A 10,385-nucleotide genomic window follows, 5' to 3' on the forward strand; every position below is an offset into this window, starting at 1 on the left:
GCAAGTCCTTGGCAGGAAGGTCTAAAACACCAAAGGTGAAGTTTAATTGAAACGTGATCAAAATTATATCAGTTATATGTAACTCATATTTACTGGATTGTTATAGAAAATAAAGGATCAGAATATTTATAAGTCATGTATGAAAGTATTGTATTGTATGAAGTAGAAAGTGCTCCTACGTAGAGACTGTGAAAGTGAAAAGAGAAAGACAAGAACACATATACAACATTGCAGGAGCTAAAGACATAGTGGGTAGGACACCTGTAATTGAGTAGAAAATGAATAGGAGAAAAAAACAAGGGATCAGGCAGGCAGTTACATGCACCAAAGTTATTTTCTCTAATTGAAATGTTAGAGTTGACTGTAGGTAAACTCCTGCCCAATATCTGATATTATGTGAAAGGGATGGCAAGGAGTGTTTGTGTTTGTGTGTGTGGAAGGCAGGAGTAGCAGCAACAACATTGCTATCGTGTTCTAACTCCAGGAGGTGTGACATCACTGGGATGGATCACAGTGGTTTTGGTTAGCACACTGATTTAAAAGTCAAATAAACTCACATGAAGCCGAGTTAGAGTGGAATAAGAAATCTGGGGATTCAACTTCCACGTTGAGCTAGAAGTCCTTACCTTAGTAAACATGTCTTTTTTATAAGTAACTTATTCCAGATCACTTTAGCTTTTTGTTATCTGCCACCAAAACTTTTCAAACCTTATTAATAAAAGAACATCATCAGTCATGTAATATGTGCAGTCCTGGATTTTATTCCAAACTTTTAATTTCATTTAATGCTTGTACCGCTTCTTTACTGATTGAGCCACGCAAGAGGACCTCTAAATGTGTACTGTAACTACTGGTCGCTTGAGCATCACCTATTAATTCTCTTAATTTGCTATAATCTGAAAACTTGACTTTTTATTTCTATACTTAGATCATTTATATAAATTAAAAAGATCAGTAGTCCTAGTATAGGTCCCTGTGGTACTCCACTAATTACATTACCCTTATCTGAATATTCACCCTTTAATACCTGTAATGTCTGTTTTCTATTTATTAATCAGTTCTAACACATTTCACTGAATGGCTATAAGGACATAGAAAAGGTTTGGCCTTAATTAATTGGTAATTCTTAGAGTATACCAGTGTTTACGTGGCACATGTTTGTTTTCCTTTTACATACTATATGTCATAGGTATATGTAGCATTTTAGCATTGCAGTTGTGCAGCTGTCATGATCGAACTTCACAATTTCTTCACTCTTCACTAACGATGGCATGCTCTAAAATGTATTTATTTTTCTGTTTATTTCCCCTTTTATTCTATCTTATTCTAGTTATATACCCAGTTAATTTGAAGCTGTAAACTCTGTGTTTATAATTCTTGTCCTCACAGGCACAAACCCTACAACCTCAGATGAAGGTGAATGAGCATCTGAGACCTTCATTTCTTTAATGCATCACAGGATATATAGGAGATTCAGCACCAGTTGGAAGAGAGGTGCATCCTTCACAGACAGTACCACAAGCCTGCAGGCACTTGAGTTATCACTGGCATTATTGCATCGCCAGCAGCCATATCACCCTGCAACTCACAACTGGCAACCCACAGAAGCTAAGTAGGTGTGAGCCTGGTCAGTACCTGGATGGGAGACCTCCTGGGAAAAACTAAGGTTGCTGCTTGAAGAGGTGTTAGTGGGGCCAGCAGGGGGCACTCACCCTGCAGTCCATGTGGGTCCTAATGCCCCAGGATAGTGACAGGGACACTATACTGTAATCAGGCGCTGTCCTTCGGATGAGATGTAAAAACCGAGGTCATTAAAAATCCCAGGGCGCTTCTCGAAAAGAGTAGGGGTGTAACCCTGGCGTCCTGTCCAAATTTCCCATTGGCCCTTGCCAATCATGGCCTCCTAATAATCCCCCTCTATGAATTGATTCATTACTCTGCTCTCCTCCCCACTAATAGCTGATGTGTGGTGAGCGTTCTGGCGCACTATGGCTGCTACTATGGTGGATGCTGCACATTGGTGGTGGTGAAGGGGAGTCCCCATTACCTGTAAAGGGCTTTGAGTGGAGTGTCCAGAAAAGCACTATATATGTGTAAGAAATTATTATTATTATTATCATTGGGAACTGAGAGAACCCTGGCAGACTAATCTGAGCCCTAACCTCATTGGTGTTCAGCCCTAACCTCATTGTGCAATGCCACTTGGGGAATCCTAGTCACAGTCTGCTAGTGGCTTGCTCTGAGCTTGAGTTCCTGACACTTAGATCATACAGTTAAACATTAACTTAGAAGAGCTTCTTTCCTGTCACTCAGGAACTCACTTTAAAAATGATTTCTAATGCTTTTCTATTTCTGAACAGTACATTTCAGTCGTGTTCAAATGAGAAGAGGCCTTCTTTCAAAACATCCATCACATATGATGTGACAGCACCAATCCTAAATGCTGAGGCATCAGAAGCCAGATTAATTGGTCAGTCTGAATCATAATGAACTAACCCTTGTGCAGGTATCAGTTTCTTCTTGGCAGCTGTAATTACTTGCTCACAGTCAGGATTCCATTTCCACCTCCTAGGAGCTTGAAATAACCCATTTAAGGAATGAAAAATGCTACATACTTGGCACAATTTTCCAGCTAATTCAATAGTCTGAGAAAAGATTTGAGTTCTGTGAAATTGCTTTTTTTATGGCGGATTAACCAATGGTTTTCACCTTCTTGGGGGATTTGTGTTCAGGACCTCTGCGTTTACAATGTGTACTCAGTGAACATTTTCAGATGATTGCTTATAAAGTTATTGTAAATCATAAAGTTTTTAATATTCATTTAGTGGGTGGCATGGTGGCAAAGTGGTTAACATTGCTGCCTCACTGCGTTGGGGCCCTGGGTTCAATTCTGGACAATTCTGTTGCGAGCAACACTGTCTCCTGGGTTTCTGGGGTGGTGGTTTTTATGTAGTTTTCCATTTCTTATTTTATTCCAAATTCCATATTCCTTTGATTGCTGTTTCAAGATATTTAAATGTTGTTTAAATGTTATTTTGTTCATGGTTACATTTCTCTCTGCACGTACTGACGTGCTAACTTTTTTCTTTCATATTTGTCTTTTGACCATTATGTCAGGTCTGTTGACTTTTGAATTCTGCATGGATGGGCACGTCTCAGACTATAATTATATTTTTATTTTAGCATTATTTTGTTTCGTTGCTGGTTGTACAGGTACTGTAGGTCATAATAAATGCACATTTTGAAATGAATATGCTGGAGGTTGCTGCTTTGTTATGTCTGTGTATATATTTAGTTTGTGCAAAGATAGGGCAAATACACTGATTATTACAATGCTTTCTTCAAATTGGTTGCATATGTGGAGTATTAGGTTGATGCTATCTTCACCTTTTCTATTTTTAAATGAGTGTATGTTAGGGCTAATCATGGACTGGCATGATGAGGCCTTCAACTTTAACCTTTAGCTGAACCATGAGTTAAGCTCTTTTCAGGTCTTTTGGTAATAAAAAAACATGCATTGATTTCTCCTCCCACCTATTTGTGATTTGTTGCAGTAGAATTTGCTTACATTTCCTTTTTCATTTTCTGGCCTTTTCTTTTGTGGAAAAGTTAAGGACTTTGTTTTTATTTCAGTTTTTGGCAAAAAAAAACACTTTTCAAGCAAACATCACATTTCTAAGATCTCTATAGAGCAGCCTACAGTTTTTGAAGTTATTTTATGCTCTTTTGTTGACTATTAAGATATCAACCAGATAGCAATTGACATCAGTCAAACCATCATTATTTGATGATTGCAATGTGGCAATATAATCCCTCTATTACAGATTTAATAGACATAATTATGGAATCCTAAACAACCTGTATATGCTAATAAATCCTTTCCACCAGACAATGCAACAAAGAGATCCTTAGTTTCAGGAGCAAAGAATTGATCACCATCCAAATACACTTTAAAATCTACAAATAAAACCATGTAAGCAGCTGTATGCTTTCACTTGGGAGCAAAAATAAATTCTTTTAAAAATGTCCTACTCTGCCTCTTTGTTTTTGTCTTAGTAATGCACTGACATTTCAGGTACTGATAAGACTCAATGCTGCAGGCCTGCTCACAGGAGCCGAGACCCAAGATAACTGCTAGCCTGCTGTGCACATCCGGCAAAGGCCAAATAAATGACATTATTAAATTTTCTCCTAGAGATCTGAGTCAGAAGGTGCTTTTTTTTCCCAAAAAACAGACGAACACCAACTGAGTTTAGTCTACTGAATTCTTTTACTATTTCTACAGTTTCATCTTTTACAAACCAAGCCTAGATACTCATAAACGTTTTTTAGAATCATATGTGAAATGTTAAGAAAAAAATGTCCTTGCCTCTGTGATCATTTGTATGGAACCCTTTCAACTATACGTAACGATGATGTTTGAATGAGTATATTACCTTTTTAATTTGATAAGTCTTTCCGGGTATCTCTAAACTGTTCCATATACCTTTGAGATTGATTCAAAATCAATCCCACCCGGGAAATACAGACTAATTGTGCCAACTCTGCAGGAATTGTCAATAATTTCTTAATTTTGAAAAAAAAACAGTGAAATAAACAGATATTTTAATATTTTATATTCGGTATGTGTACCATTATATATTATTAAATATATATAAAGGGATTAAAATATTTTATATGTGATATTTCTTTATGTGTGATAGAGTCAGCAATCTTTTGTTATCGAAATATGTAAGATAGACTTTAGAAATGGGGATCACTGGCTCAGAGTATAAACCTTCTGTCACTCAGAGAGGAAAGGGCAAACAAAAATTACAAGGATCAGATAAAGCCCTGCATGAGCTGACATGAATATGAAAAACAATCATATCTCTCAAAGCTGGGTATCTACTTGCAAAACAGATAGACTGAGCAATAAGATAGCTTGCTGACTTTTCAATTAAGGAGACAGCCTCATTTCACCTTTTGACAGGGATCATGATCCAGAAAACCATATAGGACAAAGTCTATGTATGATAATGCAGACTTTCATTTTGACATATTTTCCTTCATTTCCTCAGTACCTTGAGTAACATCAAGACTTCTTTGAAGCAGTATGTGGCCAGAATACCCTTAAAAGCAAGAATATACAGTACCTGTTCAGATATGGACAATAATTAATGAGAGATGTAATAAGGGGCTATGATACTATCTTGACTAGTCCCATACATATCTATCTGATTATTGATGCTAACTTTAGAAAAGTACTTCCAAATGGTCTGTTTCCATTATTATCTTTTGATGGTACTTTATGAAGCTAGTAATAATAATTCTTTGCACCCATATACTGTAGTGCTTTCATCTTGGAAAAAATACTTTATACTGTATGTAGGAGGGGACCAACTTCATCCACCATGATATAATGGTACTCATTTGATGTTGGTAGCTACAGTATTATGCAAATGCAGACCCACCACACATCAGATCAGATGGAAAAATTTAAGAAATTGAGTCTTTAAATTAAGGAATTAAGGGAGATTTTTGGGGAGGACAAATTGTTCTTTGTGTGTTCAACACAGGAGTGTTGTTGTCCATGACTCAACACAGAGGAGAATCAGAAAGTGTTAACAGACTCCTCATACCCACCTGCCTTTAAGCTTTTTGCCTTTTAGCATGTCACAGGCAGCACAGACACAAGAGAGAGAAGCATACCTCACTAACAACACCACATGCTTGGAAGCACCCAGGAGGCTACAGGGGCTGCTATATTGTTGAGAACCAACAGAGCCATGGCTGACTAATACTATTGTAGTCTCACCATTGCTCAGCCAATTGTAGGGTTCCAGTCACAGTAGGCTCAAAACTGTAATCAAGGAACTTAACCTATTTTCAAGTCAGCACCTTTACTGACTGAGTCACTCAGGAGGTCCTTAATATAACTGTTCAAATGTTCAGCTACTGGTCACTTATCTGTCCATGATCAATTAAATTACAGGTTGAAATCACTAGCCACTACCATACTGTATTTCAGTGCCCTATGGCTATAAATGATTCATTGATACAGTTTGTTTTCCTAAGTATCTCAGCATGGGATATACATCCACATTTGGGAAAAGCACAAGAAATGCTTCATTTCTACAATGTGATCTATTCATTATGGCCTACTGGGCTTAATGTCTGATGATGGCAAAGATACATATCCTTGTAGTATTAGTTTCTGCTATATTCCTTCCCTCTTCCACACAGCTAAAATACATTAAATGCTGGAAATGTATCAATTATTAATGTTTAACATTCTGCAGGAATTATTTCATGTATAGTTTTAGATATATTTCTATTTTATTTTGTTTTCTTTGTGTATCAATATCATGGACTCACTGAGTTTATTGAAAAGTATGACTCTTCTTGAGAAAAAATACCTTAGTGAAAAACTAATCAATAAGATACAGTATTACAGTCCCAGTGCCATAATATGTAGAGACTATTAAAGAACCGTGAGAATCTTTAATATCCCAGTTTCTTAGTTCCTTAGGCTTGGATCAATTAGTTACTAGTAACTTGAATAGTCTAAATGAGCTGAATGGCTACCAATCATGTGTATACATTTTTATATTCTTCTGTAGTTCAATGACACATATATTGGTGTGAAAATAAGGGCTTTGTTCTAGTTGTATATGAAGTTTAAATTCCAGGAGTATTTTTACTCTTGGTGCGACTTTTCCCACAACCCTCTTGAGCTTCATGATAACACTGGAGTAATACAATCTAAATCATTTCATTTGCCAAACCACTTTGTACCATACGCCACGGGAAGCTGGAGTCTACCATGCAAGGCAGGGTACATCCTGGACGGGGCGTCAGTCCATCACAGGGCAAGTGCAAGCTAATCATACACGGGGACCATTTGGAGGCCACAGTAAAGGCCGAGGGGGGAAATTTGGGCCAGACACCTCTCTCCTCTTATCAAAAAAATTCTGGGGATCTTTAATGACCACTGAGAGTCAGGACCTCGCTTTAATGTCTCATCCGAAAGACGGCGCCCACTACAATATAGTGTCCCCGCCACTATACCGGGGCATTAGAACCCACACAGACCACAAGGTGGGTGACCAGCTGGTCCCACTAACACCACTTCCAGCAGCAACCATAGCTTCCCAGGGGGTCTTCCATCCAGGTATTGACCATGCTCAATGCTGCTTAGCTTCAGTGGGTAGCCAGTTGAGAGCTGCAGGGTAACATGGCTGCTGGCTTACAAACTAAGTATGTAAGAAAATACAATACAGAGCAGTATAATCAATAATTAGCCCCCAGATTGTCTAAGATATGACAAGAATATACCTGAGCAGTTGCTATAGTTTTATGCACCTAGTTCTCTGGTAGAACTCTGGCAAAAAAAGTAAGGAGTGAGAGGTAAACTATAACAAAGAAACATTATTTAACAATGCCAATAAGTAGACAGCACAGTACTATATGCATGCAACAAAAAAACAAGCTGCTGTTTACAAACAAGGCTCTTGGCCTATGTCTTGACCAACCAGAAAAACCCAGACTGCCAACTTACTCATCAATCCTATATAATGTCTTTCTGGCCAAAACATATGCATCCTAAATAAAACAGAATACAACCCAGAGCTAAATCTTCCTTCCTATAAATCCGGATGCTGCAAAGTGAATGGAAGTTTGTTTCCCTGTTATAAATATTCATCACTAATTAGCAGAGAACATGTTTTAGCCTGGAGTTTCCTTACAATGGAAATAACAGAACGGCAAACTATCTTGAACAATTTTCAGATACTGAGCTACAGAACAGATAGTTCTTTAGGGTTGATTTGAACATCTTCCCACTGGACATGATTCTTCTCCTCTCTCCCTGTCTCTTCCTTCTCAGTTTCCTCCTCCTTCTCCTTTGTGTCCTTGCTTCTCCTTACTTGTGTTTTCATCCTGTGCTTCTGCACTGTTGATGACTCTTAATGATTTACAAGAGCAATTCCCCCAGAGGGTCCCATTTGATCTTTGCCTCTCAGATTACCTACAGCTCAGTAAACATTTGATCTTCTATCCATTGTTTATACTCATTTCTTTAAAGCCCAGAGAACTGCAAATGTTGTCACAAAAGCCATAACAATTAAATAAACCTTGCTTTGCAAATGATACATACTAATCACTATAACACACCTAGGGCATTTATTTTAAAAGTCTGAACTGATATGTATACACTGATCTACAGTACAAGATTGTGATTTGCAGGTGATGTGGAATTAAGGTAACAATTCTCTAAAATAATCTAGTACTATTCATTACAAATCAATGATGTGGAAATATTATTGAATAACTGCTTTTTTACCACAGGAACATGTTTTCTGTTTCTTTTGAGAAGGGAATAACTCCAATTGCAAAACATGTTCTGCCTGAATAACTATTTAATATTTGGGCATCTGTTTGATGGCGTTACCAAATGTAAATTGTCTTAATCATCATTGTGCGTTTCCTGCAAGATTGCACTGTGCTGTACAGAAGGATATTTTGTGAGACCACAAGGTGACTTCAATTTCAGTAAAGCCAGATTTGAGAATAGAATATTGGCTACAAGTGATAAAGTAAGGCTAAAAGATGATTGAAACTAAAATCTTACAGGTTACACTTTAAATGTTGGAAATTTAATTTATAGTTTATATATTCTTTATTACCTATAGCATACAACATGCATTTTAACAAAGTTTTCATAAACTGGTGGAAGCTCATGCCTAATAATAATAAACCGGCAGGACAATGAGGCAGTGGTTAGCTTTGCTGCCAAGCAGGTTTAGGTTTCATTTACAGACCTGGTGTTCTATCTGTGTAGAGTCTGTATTTTATCCCTGTGTTCACGTGGGTTTTCACTGGGTGTTCCAGTTTCCTCCTACCATCCAAAACATGCTGATAGATTAAACGGCTTCTGGGAAAATTGGCCCTTGTGAGAGTTTGTGCTTGTCTGTGTGTTCCATCCAGGGTGTATCCTCTCTTGCAGCCTTTGCTTGAAAGGCTTGGCATCCCCTGCGACTGAATTTAATGAAGCAGTTAGAAAATGGATGGACGGATATAGAAATGCTTAATAATGAATACTTGAGCTTTAGTTTTTTGTTAAACATTTATAGTCTTAACTGAAGTGCCTAAGTTAAAGTAATACATAAGAATCTATAGAAAATACTACATCATTTTTAAAATATTTAAGTATTACCCAAGAAGTTGAAGAAATATTGTTTATGTTCCTGTAAAGCTAGTGTGAAATAACAATATTCGCTTCTGTTGTATTGTAGTTTTGAAAGTGTAGAAGTCATTGAGGGTGTGGCAGTGCTCTTACTGCAGAGCCGAAAGCCACATTGGAAACAATGCTGGTTACAATAGTTTTCACCTAAAGGACATCCAGAGACATAAATGATATATACTGTAGGATATAGCTGCAATAGCACTCAAGTGCAACAGTGGTGGTGTAGTTGGACAGTGCTCCCCAAAAACCAACAAACAACTATGTATAGTGCAAAAACAACAAAAAAAGAACAAAAAATATACAAACCCTTCCTCCAAGAGATATAATCCAGTCCCACCACACTTAGGTCCTATCAGCTTACTCCCCCTTGGTCTAGCGAAGGTGCCTCCTAAATAGGTACAGTATAGCCCTGCCCCCTCAGACCCTTCCATTGTCACATTAAAATTATTCAGCTGCATATCCCACAATAAACTTATCATTTCCCACCATAACAATCCATCCATTTTTTCAAACAATAGAATATACAGAATGTACTAATAAAACCAAGAATCATGAACAAAACATTTTACCCTTTTTAACTTTATCTGTAAAAATGGTACATCCCATACTGGAAGATGTGCACATGCACCACTCAGTGTTGACACCATTAAGCCAAGCTGAGAAGAGGATTCGTGTTTGGACCATTGAGGCTACCATACCCGGAAGCCATGCTGCTCAGGATGCACAGTGACCACAACACAGGAAAAAAAAGATAGACAAACAGACAGAGCGGTCTCTCACACAGATAGGTACAAGAAAACAAAAACATAATGTTATTCTTTAATGTTTTGTTTCTGATTTCTTTATGAATAACAGGGACCGATTTTGAAGTAAAATGTGTTTTTTTTGTGTGTGTATGAAATAGGAAGCTGCTAGCTGGGCCCAGTGTGTGCACCCTTGTGAGCTATCTAGCTGACAGGAAAATGGATGTATGAATGCGTGTAACTTAGGTGGGATAACGTGTGTGGTATATTGTACTGTCCACAGACGCTGACAGAGATCCCTCTGGATACATTTTGAAAAGGAACTAAATCTGTTGTAGAGATATTTGCTGCCTCAACCAAGGCTGTCCGAAGGGTCTCACAATGACCATAAAGTAATGTTCAGGCTTTATGGTTGG

This window comes from Lepisosteus oculatus, chromosome 6 (assembly GCF_040954835.1).
Source record: "Lepisosteus oculatus isolate fLepOcu1 chromosome 6, fLepOcu1.hap2, whole genome shotgun sequence".
NCBI lineage: Eukaryota > Metazoa > Chordata > Actinopteri > Semionotiformes > Lepisosteidae > Lepisosteus > Lepisosteus oculatus.